Here is a 10449-nt window from a genome sequence, read left to right as displayed (position 1 = left end):
CAAACCATGGGAGATGGGAGAGAATGTCCTGAGACCACCGAGGGAGGGTTGAAGAGTCTGGGCTGAGCCATGACTTCGTCTGTTCTATGTCAGGCTCAGAGGGGGCCCTGGACTAGTGGGATGGATGCACAGGGCAGTGGGTGGAGGTCTTGTAGACAAATGTGTCTTAGTTTACAGAAGAACCTCCTAACCAGAGGTTATAAGGTAAATACATTGTCCTGTCAAAGTTTCAAGGTTGTGAGGCTAGAGGTCTGTTTGGTGATCATTAAGGAAGGAATTTGAACATTAGATGCTATTGTTCTTTTCCATGATTCTGTTAAGGACTTTTAATTCTTGAAAATCTAGGAGGCTTGTGCCCCCATTTACAACCAACGCTAGCTTTTTAAGGTCAAATTCTCATTGTGCTTTTTATGTCTTACCTCCACTAATATCTCATTTTTTTCTCCACCTTAAGTTTCAAATTTTGTCAAAAGGAGAGGAGCTACATTTGCTGATTATCTTTCTCTATCTGCTGTTTCTCCTCAACTCATTACAATTGGTTTTTGTGTTTCTTGTTCTATTGAACTGGCTCTGGCCAAGCTCATTGTCGCACCTCCTTTTTGAAAGGTTCATGGATGTTGCTCATCTTGCATCCCACTCTGCCTCTTGGTAGCATTTCCACCTGGAGTTCATTGTCTCCCTAGAAACAGGAACTTGGTTGGTTTCTATGATTTCACTCTTTGTTTTCCTCCCAACTTCTGGGCTGTTCTTCCTCCATTACTTTTGGAGCTCCTCTGCTGTCGTTTGCTTCCTTGCATTCCTCTGGAATCTCTCTTGTCCTCTGAGAATCAAAACCTTCCATATCCCTAGCATAAAGGTTCTATAGCCACGTTAAAAAGTAAACACCTTGAGAGGTTTGAAACCTTTCTCATCCATCAGTGACAATTTGTTTCGGTGAACACACCTCTGGAAGCCAAATCGTCAGTGAGAGCATTATAGTTTGAAGATCAGTTAGAGTTGGGTTTACTTCAGGGTCAACACTTGTAAGTTGTCATCAACCCATTTCTGCATCTGTAACCAACACCACTCCCCCAGGATCATTTCCTCAAATGCTGTATAAGTTCAGCACTTTATTCTGCTTAATGAGCCTATGTATGATCAGCATGGCTCTCTTAAATAAAAGAGAGGAATAAAAAGAAAACAATCATTTCAGCATTTTGGCTTCAGACTCTATCAGTCCCCTCCTTTGACAATTCTCTTCTCTTCCTTCCTTCTGTGCTGTTGCCCAGACTCTCATAACAACAAACCTTATGATCTGGACAAAACTGGCAGCTCTGACCTCTGTTTCTGGAAGAGTAATGGTCTAAGAACCCAGATGAACCTTCTAATTGAGAATATTTAAAATCATCTCCCTCTGCCTATGTTTCTGCCTCTCTCTCTGTATCTCTCATGAATAAATAAGTAAAATCTTTTTAAAAATCATTAATTATTAATTTAAAATATTAAAAAAAAAACCCTTTAGGACACTTGGGTGGCTCAATGGTTGAGCACCTCCCTTCAGCCCAGGGCGTGATCCTGGAGTCCTAGCATCAAGTCCTACATCAGGCTCCTTGCAGGGGGAGCCTGCTTCTCCCTCTGCCTGTGTCTCTGCCTCTCTGTGTCTCTCATGAATAAATAAATAAAATCTTAAAAAAACCCTTATGCATCCTTGACCTTCATAAAAAGTAAAAACTATTAAAGCCAAGTGAAATCAGTTGCTTTTCTGAAGGCAGTAACTGAGGCTGGCTTTTGTCTTGAAAGCATTTGCTGAATCAGATGAACTTGAGCTTTGATTTCCATGGCTTTGGCCAGGATCAGGTGTAGAAAGGGGAGAGGAGACAGTGCCTAGGGTCTGAAAAAACGGGAGTCTTGTAGGAGACTCCTACATAAATCTCAGTCCTGAAAGTGTTACACATGCTGTGTAAGGAGGATAAAACAGATGCAATATTTGTCCTCCTTCACTAGGCATTTTTCAAGGAATACTGTCTGGTCTTAAACTTTGGTACTCATTACAATGAAAAAAAAATCTCTGTGGAGAATTTACAACCTCAGGTTGGCTCTCACACAGCTTCTCTCTTTTTTAATATTCTTTTTTTAAATTAAAAGAATTTTTAAAGATTTTATTTATTTATTTGAGAGAGAGAGAGAGAGAGAGAGCAAGCAGTAGCGGAGGGGAGGTGCAGAAGGAGAGGGAGAAATAGACTTCCCACTAAGCAGGGAGCCTGATGTGGGGCTCGATCTCAGGACCCTGGGATCAGCACCCTGGGATCATGACCTGAGAAGAAGGCAGAGGCTTAAGCAACTGAACCACCCAGGTGTCCCTTCTTCTTCTTCTTTTTTAAAAAATTTTTTATTTATATTTATATTTATTTATTTATTTAAAAAGATATTATTTATTTATTCATGAAAGACACACACACAGAGAGAGGCAGAGACACAGGCAGAGGGAGAAGCAGATTCCATGCAGGGATCCCGACACGGGACTCGATCCAGGGACTCCAGGATCATGCCCTGGGCAGAAGGCAGACGCTAAACCGCTGAGCCACCCAGGGATCATCTTCTTCTTCTTCTTCTTCTTCTTCTTCTTCTTCTTCTTCTTCTTCTTCTTCTTCTTCTTCTTCTTCTTCTTTTTTAAAGGATTTTATTTATTTATTTGAAAGAGAGAGAGCACATGTGAGAGAGCACAAAAGAGAGAGCATGAATGGGGGGAGCAGCAGGTAGAGGAAGAAGCAGGCTTCCTGCTGAGTGGGGAGCCTGATATGGGGATCAATTCCAGGATCCTGAGATCATGACTGACCTGAAGGCAGATGTTAACCAACTGAGCCACCCAGGTGGCCCATCTCTCGCTCTCTCTTTTTTTTTAATTTATTTAAGTAATTTCTACACCAGTGTGGGGCTCAAACTCATGACCCCCAAATCAAGAGTCACATACTCTTCTGACTGAGCCAGCCAAGCGCTCCTCTCACATAGTTTCTTGGTATACAGATGGTCTGAAAAAAAAATTAAGCTGAGATTTAGCTTAAAGTTGTCCCAAAGTAGTAGCAACAAAGATGTGTGACAGAAGCAAATGAAGGAGTGGATCTTTAAGTCATGAGTCAGCTAATTTACTCAGATAAGTTCCAAGGAAAATGCATAGCTTAGAGCCCCAAATCACAAAAATCACAAGGAAATAAGGCACCATGAATTAAAGCCAGCAGAAACCACAGGCCAGAGATTCAGACTTCAAGGACTTCAAATATCAGAATTATTAGTAACAATAATTTTAAGAATAATTTGAAAAAATAAATTAATGAGATTTGAATTTTCCATCATTATGTGGTTATTACCTGATCATTGTGAAAAGCATTCCAGTACTGGGTGGAAATGATATATTCAAAGCAGAGACTCAGTAGATCTGAAAGGCATAAATAACCTGTAGGACCAGGTGGCTCAGATGCCTGTGCTTTGTTTGCTCTCCTTCATATACACTAATGGTGTCACAGAGAATTCCTATGTTTAGATAACAAAGGAGGAAAAGGAAAACCAGGCTTGTGGAGTGGCTTACACCAAATACTAGCACTGTCCAGAAGTGATGCCTTATAGCCTGATTTAGAAGTGACCCTGAAATTCAACAGTGAGTAAAGGAAATCGTTTCTGTAGAAGGAGGGATGCTGGATCTATAGTAATTCATGGACAGTGATAACATGCTGACTGGTGAGCTAATCAGTGTCTTAGAACAAGATTAGAAGTTAGGTAAAAATGATGTGTGTGGTGGTTATGTGAGTGGGCCTCTCTGAAAGTGCACAGAGTGTGTAGATATTTTTGTGCCATCAGAGGGAGATAAAAAAAGCTCTCAATAACCGAGTGGACAAAATGACCCATCAGGAAATGGGCTTATGAGACCAACCTTTCAATAGCTTCTCTTCTAAACTGGAAGCAATTGGAGCAAAAAGGAGTCCTCATAGCTTACATCTGGGTCGCCATTTTCCTACAGTGAGTGATAATATAGGCGTTTAGGAACAAAGGTGGTGAGTAGTAAAATGAGTGCATTCACCTGAGGTGTCTGTTGTTGTAAAGAAAGGCTTTAGTGTCCTAGAAGCTACTCTTATAAATGCAAGGATTTGTAACTTTGTGACAATTTTTGCTGCCATCAAGAGGCAGGATGAAACCCAAAGGACGCCTCTACTATACCAAAGCACGTGTTGAAAAGATAGGACAATGGAAAGAACAGGAATGGAATACCAGCAAACAAGAGACAGTAAAAATGGTTTAAAACTTGCCGTACAAAAATTTTGAAATTTTGCGAAAAGCACTGAGGAGTTTATTTGTTGGAAATATTGAAAAATTTTAGACTTCTTTAGACAGCTGTTTTTATCTAGAATTACACATTGATATTGGGTCGGGGTGGATCACTGTGGTATTTTCAGTGCTTTATTGTTATGACTGAGTTGATCCTTCTGAGGATGGGGCTGAATGACAGACAGCCAAGAGGAAGTCATGAGCTTTGATGAACCTCTCAGAGAAAGTTCTAAGTTTCCAATTCTGAGTCAAACTTTTCATTTTCTTTATTCATGGTACTTATTTCAAAACTAGGTGTGGTAACACTTGTTACCATTGTATCAGTAATATCGAATAGAAAATTATATATGTGTGTGGGAGAAGTGATAGGAAACTTCTGGGCTGGAACACAGCAGACTTGATAATGTTGACATGCTGTTTTTATCACTTCGTCAGCTTTGCAGGTTTTCCTGCAGTATCCAGATTTGTGCCAGCATTTTTTTCCACCATAGGCTAAATAACAAAAGAAGATAACGGTTATTTTAGGCTACTGATGCTTTCAGTTTTATAAGCATGACTGACTGTATCTTTGGCATCCTATGACAACATCATGGGTCATAATTAGACTCTGGTCTTAAGACTCCCAGCTCAGGCCTGGTAAATACCAGGTTTCTAAAAGTACCTTTTCCAACCTGCCCATTTTTTAACTTTTCTGAAAGTGAGATGAATCTTACCATAAATGAAAAGAAATTTGCTAGTCACAAGAAATTTGAGCTTACTATAACGAAGCTGCCTGGGGCTGTGAGATGTTGTTCACACAAAGAAAGTTGATCTGTTGTCACTGTTGTAGAGGAGTTATTTGCATTGGTCATACTCTATGTGGTTAATTACTTTAAATATATATTCAAATGAACCTATAAAACATACTAGTAACAATAATGTGAATACCCATATGCTTGTATTCTCATTTTTAAAAAAAGATTTTATTTATTTATTCATGAGAGACACAGAGAGAGAGAAAGGCAGAGACACAGGCAGAGGGAAAAGCAGGCTACATGCAGGGACCCCGACATGAGACTCGATCCCAGGTCTCCGGGATCACACCCTGGGCTGAAGGCGGCACTAAACTGCTGAGCCACAAGGGCTGCCCTGCCTGTATTCTCATTAAGAAGTAGAACATTGCTAGATACTTAGAAGTGGAATGTTACTAGATACTTAGAATAGTGTAGATATTCCTACATGAGATGCTTTGTTTGCTTAGGTATTAAGGCAGTGCTTCTTCAATTTTGTAATGTGCATGTGAATCATATACAGACCTTTTTAAAATGTAGATTCTAATTCAGTTGGTGAGGCAGGGCCTGAGTTTCTGCTCTTCTAAATCCTCTAGGTGATGCCAACACTGCTGCTCCAAGGCTTACATTTTATAGAGCAAGGTTTCTGTTTAAGGTTTAAGGTTTCAACCATAAAAAAACCTCAGTGAACTTCATGTGTTTAATATTCAATAGTGTATTAGTATAATTCAATAGTGTTTAATGTTTATGTGTTCCATGCTTTCCAACTAAATGCCATATTAGAACTAAAAATTTCATGTGTTTAGAAATTAAATAATATGGTAAAAAATAAAACTTAAATTAGAAGAATAGTAAAATAAAGTCAGGAATAATGAAGTCAGAATAAATGAGATCAGAAAACTTCTGGAAAGACTAAGAAAAAAAGGAAGACAAAAATGACAGCTATAGTGAAATGGTGAACTCAAAACAGATTCACTGTATTAAAAATAACAGAAGAAAATTATCAATAACTGTACACCACTAAAATTAAAAATCTAGATGAAATGGGTAAATCCTGAAAAATATTCCAGGGATGGCACAGGAAGGAAATGTAAACTTGAATAGATCAATGAGTGTTAAGAAACTGGGTCTATATTTATGAACAAAATGGAGCTATAATTCTTTTTCCCTCCTGTTTTCTGGAACATTTTATATAAGGTAATACTTGGATTGATCTTCTGTGAAATTAGGAGAACTCACATTTAACATTATCTGTCCATTAACAGATGAATGAACAAAGAAAATGTGGTGTGCACATGCAATGGAATAATACTCAGCCTTTAAAAGGAAGGAAATTCTGACACATGCTACAATGTGGTGAGCACTTAAGTCATAATGCTAAGTGAGATAGCCAGTCACAAGAGGACAGATACTATATGAGTTCACTCGTATGAGGCACCTAAAATAGTCAGATACAGAGAGATGGAAAGTAGCATGGTGGTTGTCAGGGGGATGAGGAGGTCACTTTCTATCAGGTACAGAGTTTCAGAGTTGCAGTGAAGAGTTTTGGGGAGAGATGGCGGGGATGGTAATGCAGCAATGTGGATGTGTGTAATGCCCCTGAACTATACACCTAAAATGGGTTAAGATGGTACATTTTATGTTTTATGTATTTTACTAAAATTTTAAAAATCATCCAGGGCTGAGGTTTTGGGGAAGAAGAGGTTTCTTACTGCTATTTCTGTTTCTTAACACTCATCGATCTATTCCATACTGTAACAATGACACCATGGCTCAAGGATGAAAGCATAGATGATTCAGCATATAGTTCTGGGAAAACTGGCTCACTCCATGAGAAAAATCAAAAGTGAATTTACACATTTCATCTCGTGTCTTGATCTGAATGTGAAAGGCACAGCAAAAAAGTTGTTAGAAAATAGTATCAGAGCTCAACATCACTTGGTGTGAGGGAAATGCAAATCAAAACTGAAATGAGATACCACCCCACACTGGTCAGAATGGCTAAAATTAGTGACTCAGGAAACAACAGATATTGGTGAAGATGGGGAGAAAGGGGAACCCTCTTACACTGTGGGTGGGAATGCAAATTAGTACAGTTACTCTGGAAAACAGTACGGAGATTCCTCAAAAAGTTAAAAATAGAGCTACCGTACAATCCAGCAATTGCACTACTAGACATTTATCCAAAGGATACAAACATAGTGATTCAAAGGGCACAAGCACCCTAATGTTTATAGCAGCAATGTCCACAATAGCCAAACTATGGAAAGAGCCCATCCATCAACAGATGATTGGATAAAGAATACATGTGGGTATATACTTTTTAACTTTTTTTCTATATACTTTTTTTTGTGATTTCACTTATTTATTCATGAAAGACAAACAGAGAGACAGAGACATAGGCAGAGGGAGAAGCAGTCTCCCGTGGGGAGCCCTATGTGGGACTTGATCCCAGGACCCCATTATCACAAACTGAACCAAAGGCAGATGCTGAATCACTAAGCCACCCAGGTCCCCTAAATAAAAAATTTTTAAAAAGAAAATAATGTCAGACATTATTTTTGAGACATAAGAATGGGGAAAAAACTTCTTTAATAAGATGACTGAGCAGGGACGCCTGGGTGGCTCAGTGGTTGAGCATCTGCCTTTGGCTCAGGTCATGAGCCCGGCATCCGGGATGGAATCCACATCAAGCTCCCTGCAGGGAGCCTGCTTCTCCCTCTGCTTATGCCTCTGACTCTCTCTGTATCTCTCATGAATAAATAAAATCTTAAAAAAATAAAAAATAAAATGACTGAGCATTGCCCACAAGGCAAAAAAATTGTTGAATTTGATTAGACCAGAATTAAGTATTTCTGTTCAATGAACGACATATCATGGGCAAAGGTTATAGGTAGATGACAGTTTGGGAGATAATATACCCAATGACTAAAGCTGACTGGAGAATCATATCAAAGATAAGGAATTCCTGTAGATCAACAAAAAAGCATCACCTGCACAGAAGAAATAATGGCCAAATGCCACAAATAGGCAATTAATAGAAGTGGAAAGAGTCACTTGTTCATTCATTCAACAATTTTTATTAAGTGTTGACTACATATCAGACACTGTTCAAGATACAAGAGGATACATCCATTAACAATATAAATGAAAAGTCCTGCTATCATGGAGATGTTGGTCTTTTCCGGAGATAGTAACACAATAAGTAAGAGAAAAGGTGATGCTTTCTTTCTTTCTTTTTTTTTTTAATTTTTATTTATTTATGATAGTCACACACACACACACAGAGAGAGAGAGAGAGAGAGAGAGAGGCAGAGACACAGGCAGAGGGAGAAGCAGGCTCCATGCAGGGAGCCTGACGTGGGATTCGATCCCGGGTCTCCAGGATTGCACCCTGGGCCAAAGGCAGGCGCCAAACCGCTGCGCCACCCAGGGATCCCAGCTTTCTTTATATTAGACATAGTTAAATACAGACAAGCATTATGGAGAGTGGTGAAGCAGGAAAGTTTGGGCAGGAAGTGTGTGATTGAAAGGGAAGGAGTAAGAGACTTCATGGAGAGGACGTGAAAGAAGGAGCTTTGATGCTAACTGTGGGAATGGTGTACCAGGGAGGAGAAGCAGCAGGTACAAAGGCCCAGAGGCAGGATCTATCCTGAAGTTTTGGAAAAACCATAAGGTAGTGATGCTGTCAACAGAATAAGTTAGGTGGAGAGTAACTAGAGAAAAAAAATGGAGGTTAAGATCTCAAAGGGTCTTGCAGGTCATTGAGAGGAAGCCATTCATGTATTTTGATCATAAGAGAAATGCAAATTAAACAATGGTGTAAGGGCACCTGGGCAGCTCAGTTGATTAAGTACCTGCCTTCAGCTCAGGTCATGATTTCAGGGTTCTAGGATTGAGCCCCGCATGGACTCTCTGCTCAGTGGGGAATCTGCTTCTCCTTCTCACTCTGCCCCTCTCCCACATTCATACTCTCTTTCTCTCTCTCAAATGAATAAATAAAATCTTTAAAAAATTAAATAAGCCAATGGCATAATATTACTTTATGCCCATGAGACTGGAAAAAATAATGTGAGTGTTGGAAGGAATATGGTGATATGGTAACCCTGGTGCACTGCTGGTGAGAGGTGGGGAGATTTCCATGTTTATAAAAATGTCACTAATATTTATTCTTGTCTTTAAACTTAGGAGTTGTCCAAGATGAAACATGAAGACTTTATGCTTCTTTCATCCTTTGAACTATTCCTTCAAGGGAATGGATCCAAATTTATCTCTTACCAGAACCCTCAGACTTGAAACCCCAGAACATGTAATATTTCCCCACATGCTCTGAGTTCCCATGATTCATGGATTGCTTTTACCAAATCTTTCACATCTGTCTCTTTCCTAGTCTCACCACCCTCATCAGAACTCAAAGCAGACACAATTGGTTCCATGTGGACCATCTGAAATTGTCCCTGATTGTGTTTAGAATTGCAACCAGAGTATTACTCAAACCCCATAGCTAGCAATTTTTATAGGCAATGTCATAAGAGGTAAATAAGGGAGGAATTCATGTAAGAAAACATTTTACACTGACCTTGAACCTGGCCATTTGGCTCCCATAAATCTATTCTATATCAATCTTTTTATATAAGTATGATTACTGATGTGTTATTAGAAAATTAGGAAATTCTCAAATGACTACCTAAATTATGACTTATCTTACAGTGAGATTTCACAACTTTACAAAGAATGAGGTAGATCTTTTGGTGACGTTATAGAAAGATAATCCCAAAATACTGTTAAGTGAACAAAAGAATGCTGTATAAACTTGCATATAGTATGTTTACATTTTTCTTTTTAAAATTCTTTTATTCAATTATAATAATGCTAAGTGAAATAAGTCAGAGAAAGGGAAATATTATATGACTTCACTTATATGTGGAATTTAAGGAACAAAACAAACAAAGAATAAAGAGACAAACAAAAAACCAGACTCTTGGGACACCTGGGTGGCTCAGTGATTGCGTGTCTGCTTTTGGCTCAGGGTGTGATCCCAGAGGCCCGGGATTGAGTCCCACATCAGGCTCCCTGCATGGAGCCTGCTTCTCCCTCTGCTTATGTCTCTGCCTCTCTCTCTCTCTCTGTGTCTCTCATGAATAAATAAATTTTAAAAATCTAAAAAAAGCTTTCTCAAAACTTTTATGGCAAAAAATATAGGAAAGAGGGCTTTGGAATCATTTTCAGGCTGGCACCAAATGGAAAGAGAACTGATGTGCGTCAAGCTCTCATCTGGTTCCTTAGGTGGCAGCTTGGAATATAGAACCCAAAACAACTCTGGATGTTGTGGTTGCCCCTGTCTATTGAGGACAACTTGTCCTACCCTTAGGTTCTACCCCTG

The 10449-nt window shown here is 39.2% G+C and overlaps 1 long non-coding RNA gene across 1 annotated transcript; it reads left to right on the top strand.

Annotated features, from left to right (window-relative positions):
* Nucleotides 1-2909: 2909 nt before the first annotated feature.
* LOC144298136 (uncharacterized) lies at nucleotides 2910-10226 on the top strand. Its single transcript, XR_013365127.1, has 3 exons — nucleotides 2910-3631; nucleotides 6332-6422; nucleotides 9255-10226. It is a non-coding gene; the product is annotated as an uncharacterized LOC144298136 (long non-coding RNA).
* The last annotated feature ends 223 nt before the right edge of the window (nucleotides 10227-10449 follow it).

This window comes from Canis aureus, chromosome 26 (genome assembly GCF_053574225.1).
Source record: "Canis aureus isolate CA01 chromosome 26, VMU_Caureus_v.1.0, whole genome shotgun sequence".
Taxonomy (NCBI): domain Eukaryota; kingdom Metazoa; phylum Chordata; class Mammalia; order Carnivora; family Canidae; genus Canis; species Canis aureus.
This window is presented reverse-complemented; position numbering and strand designations above follow the sequence as displayed.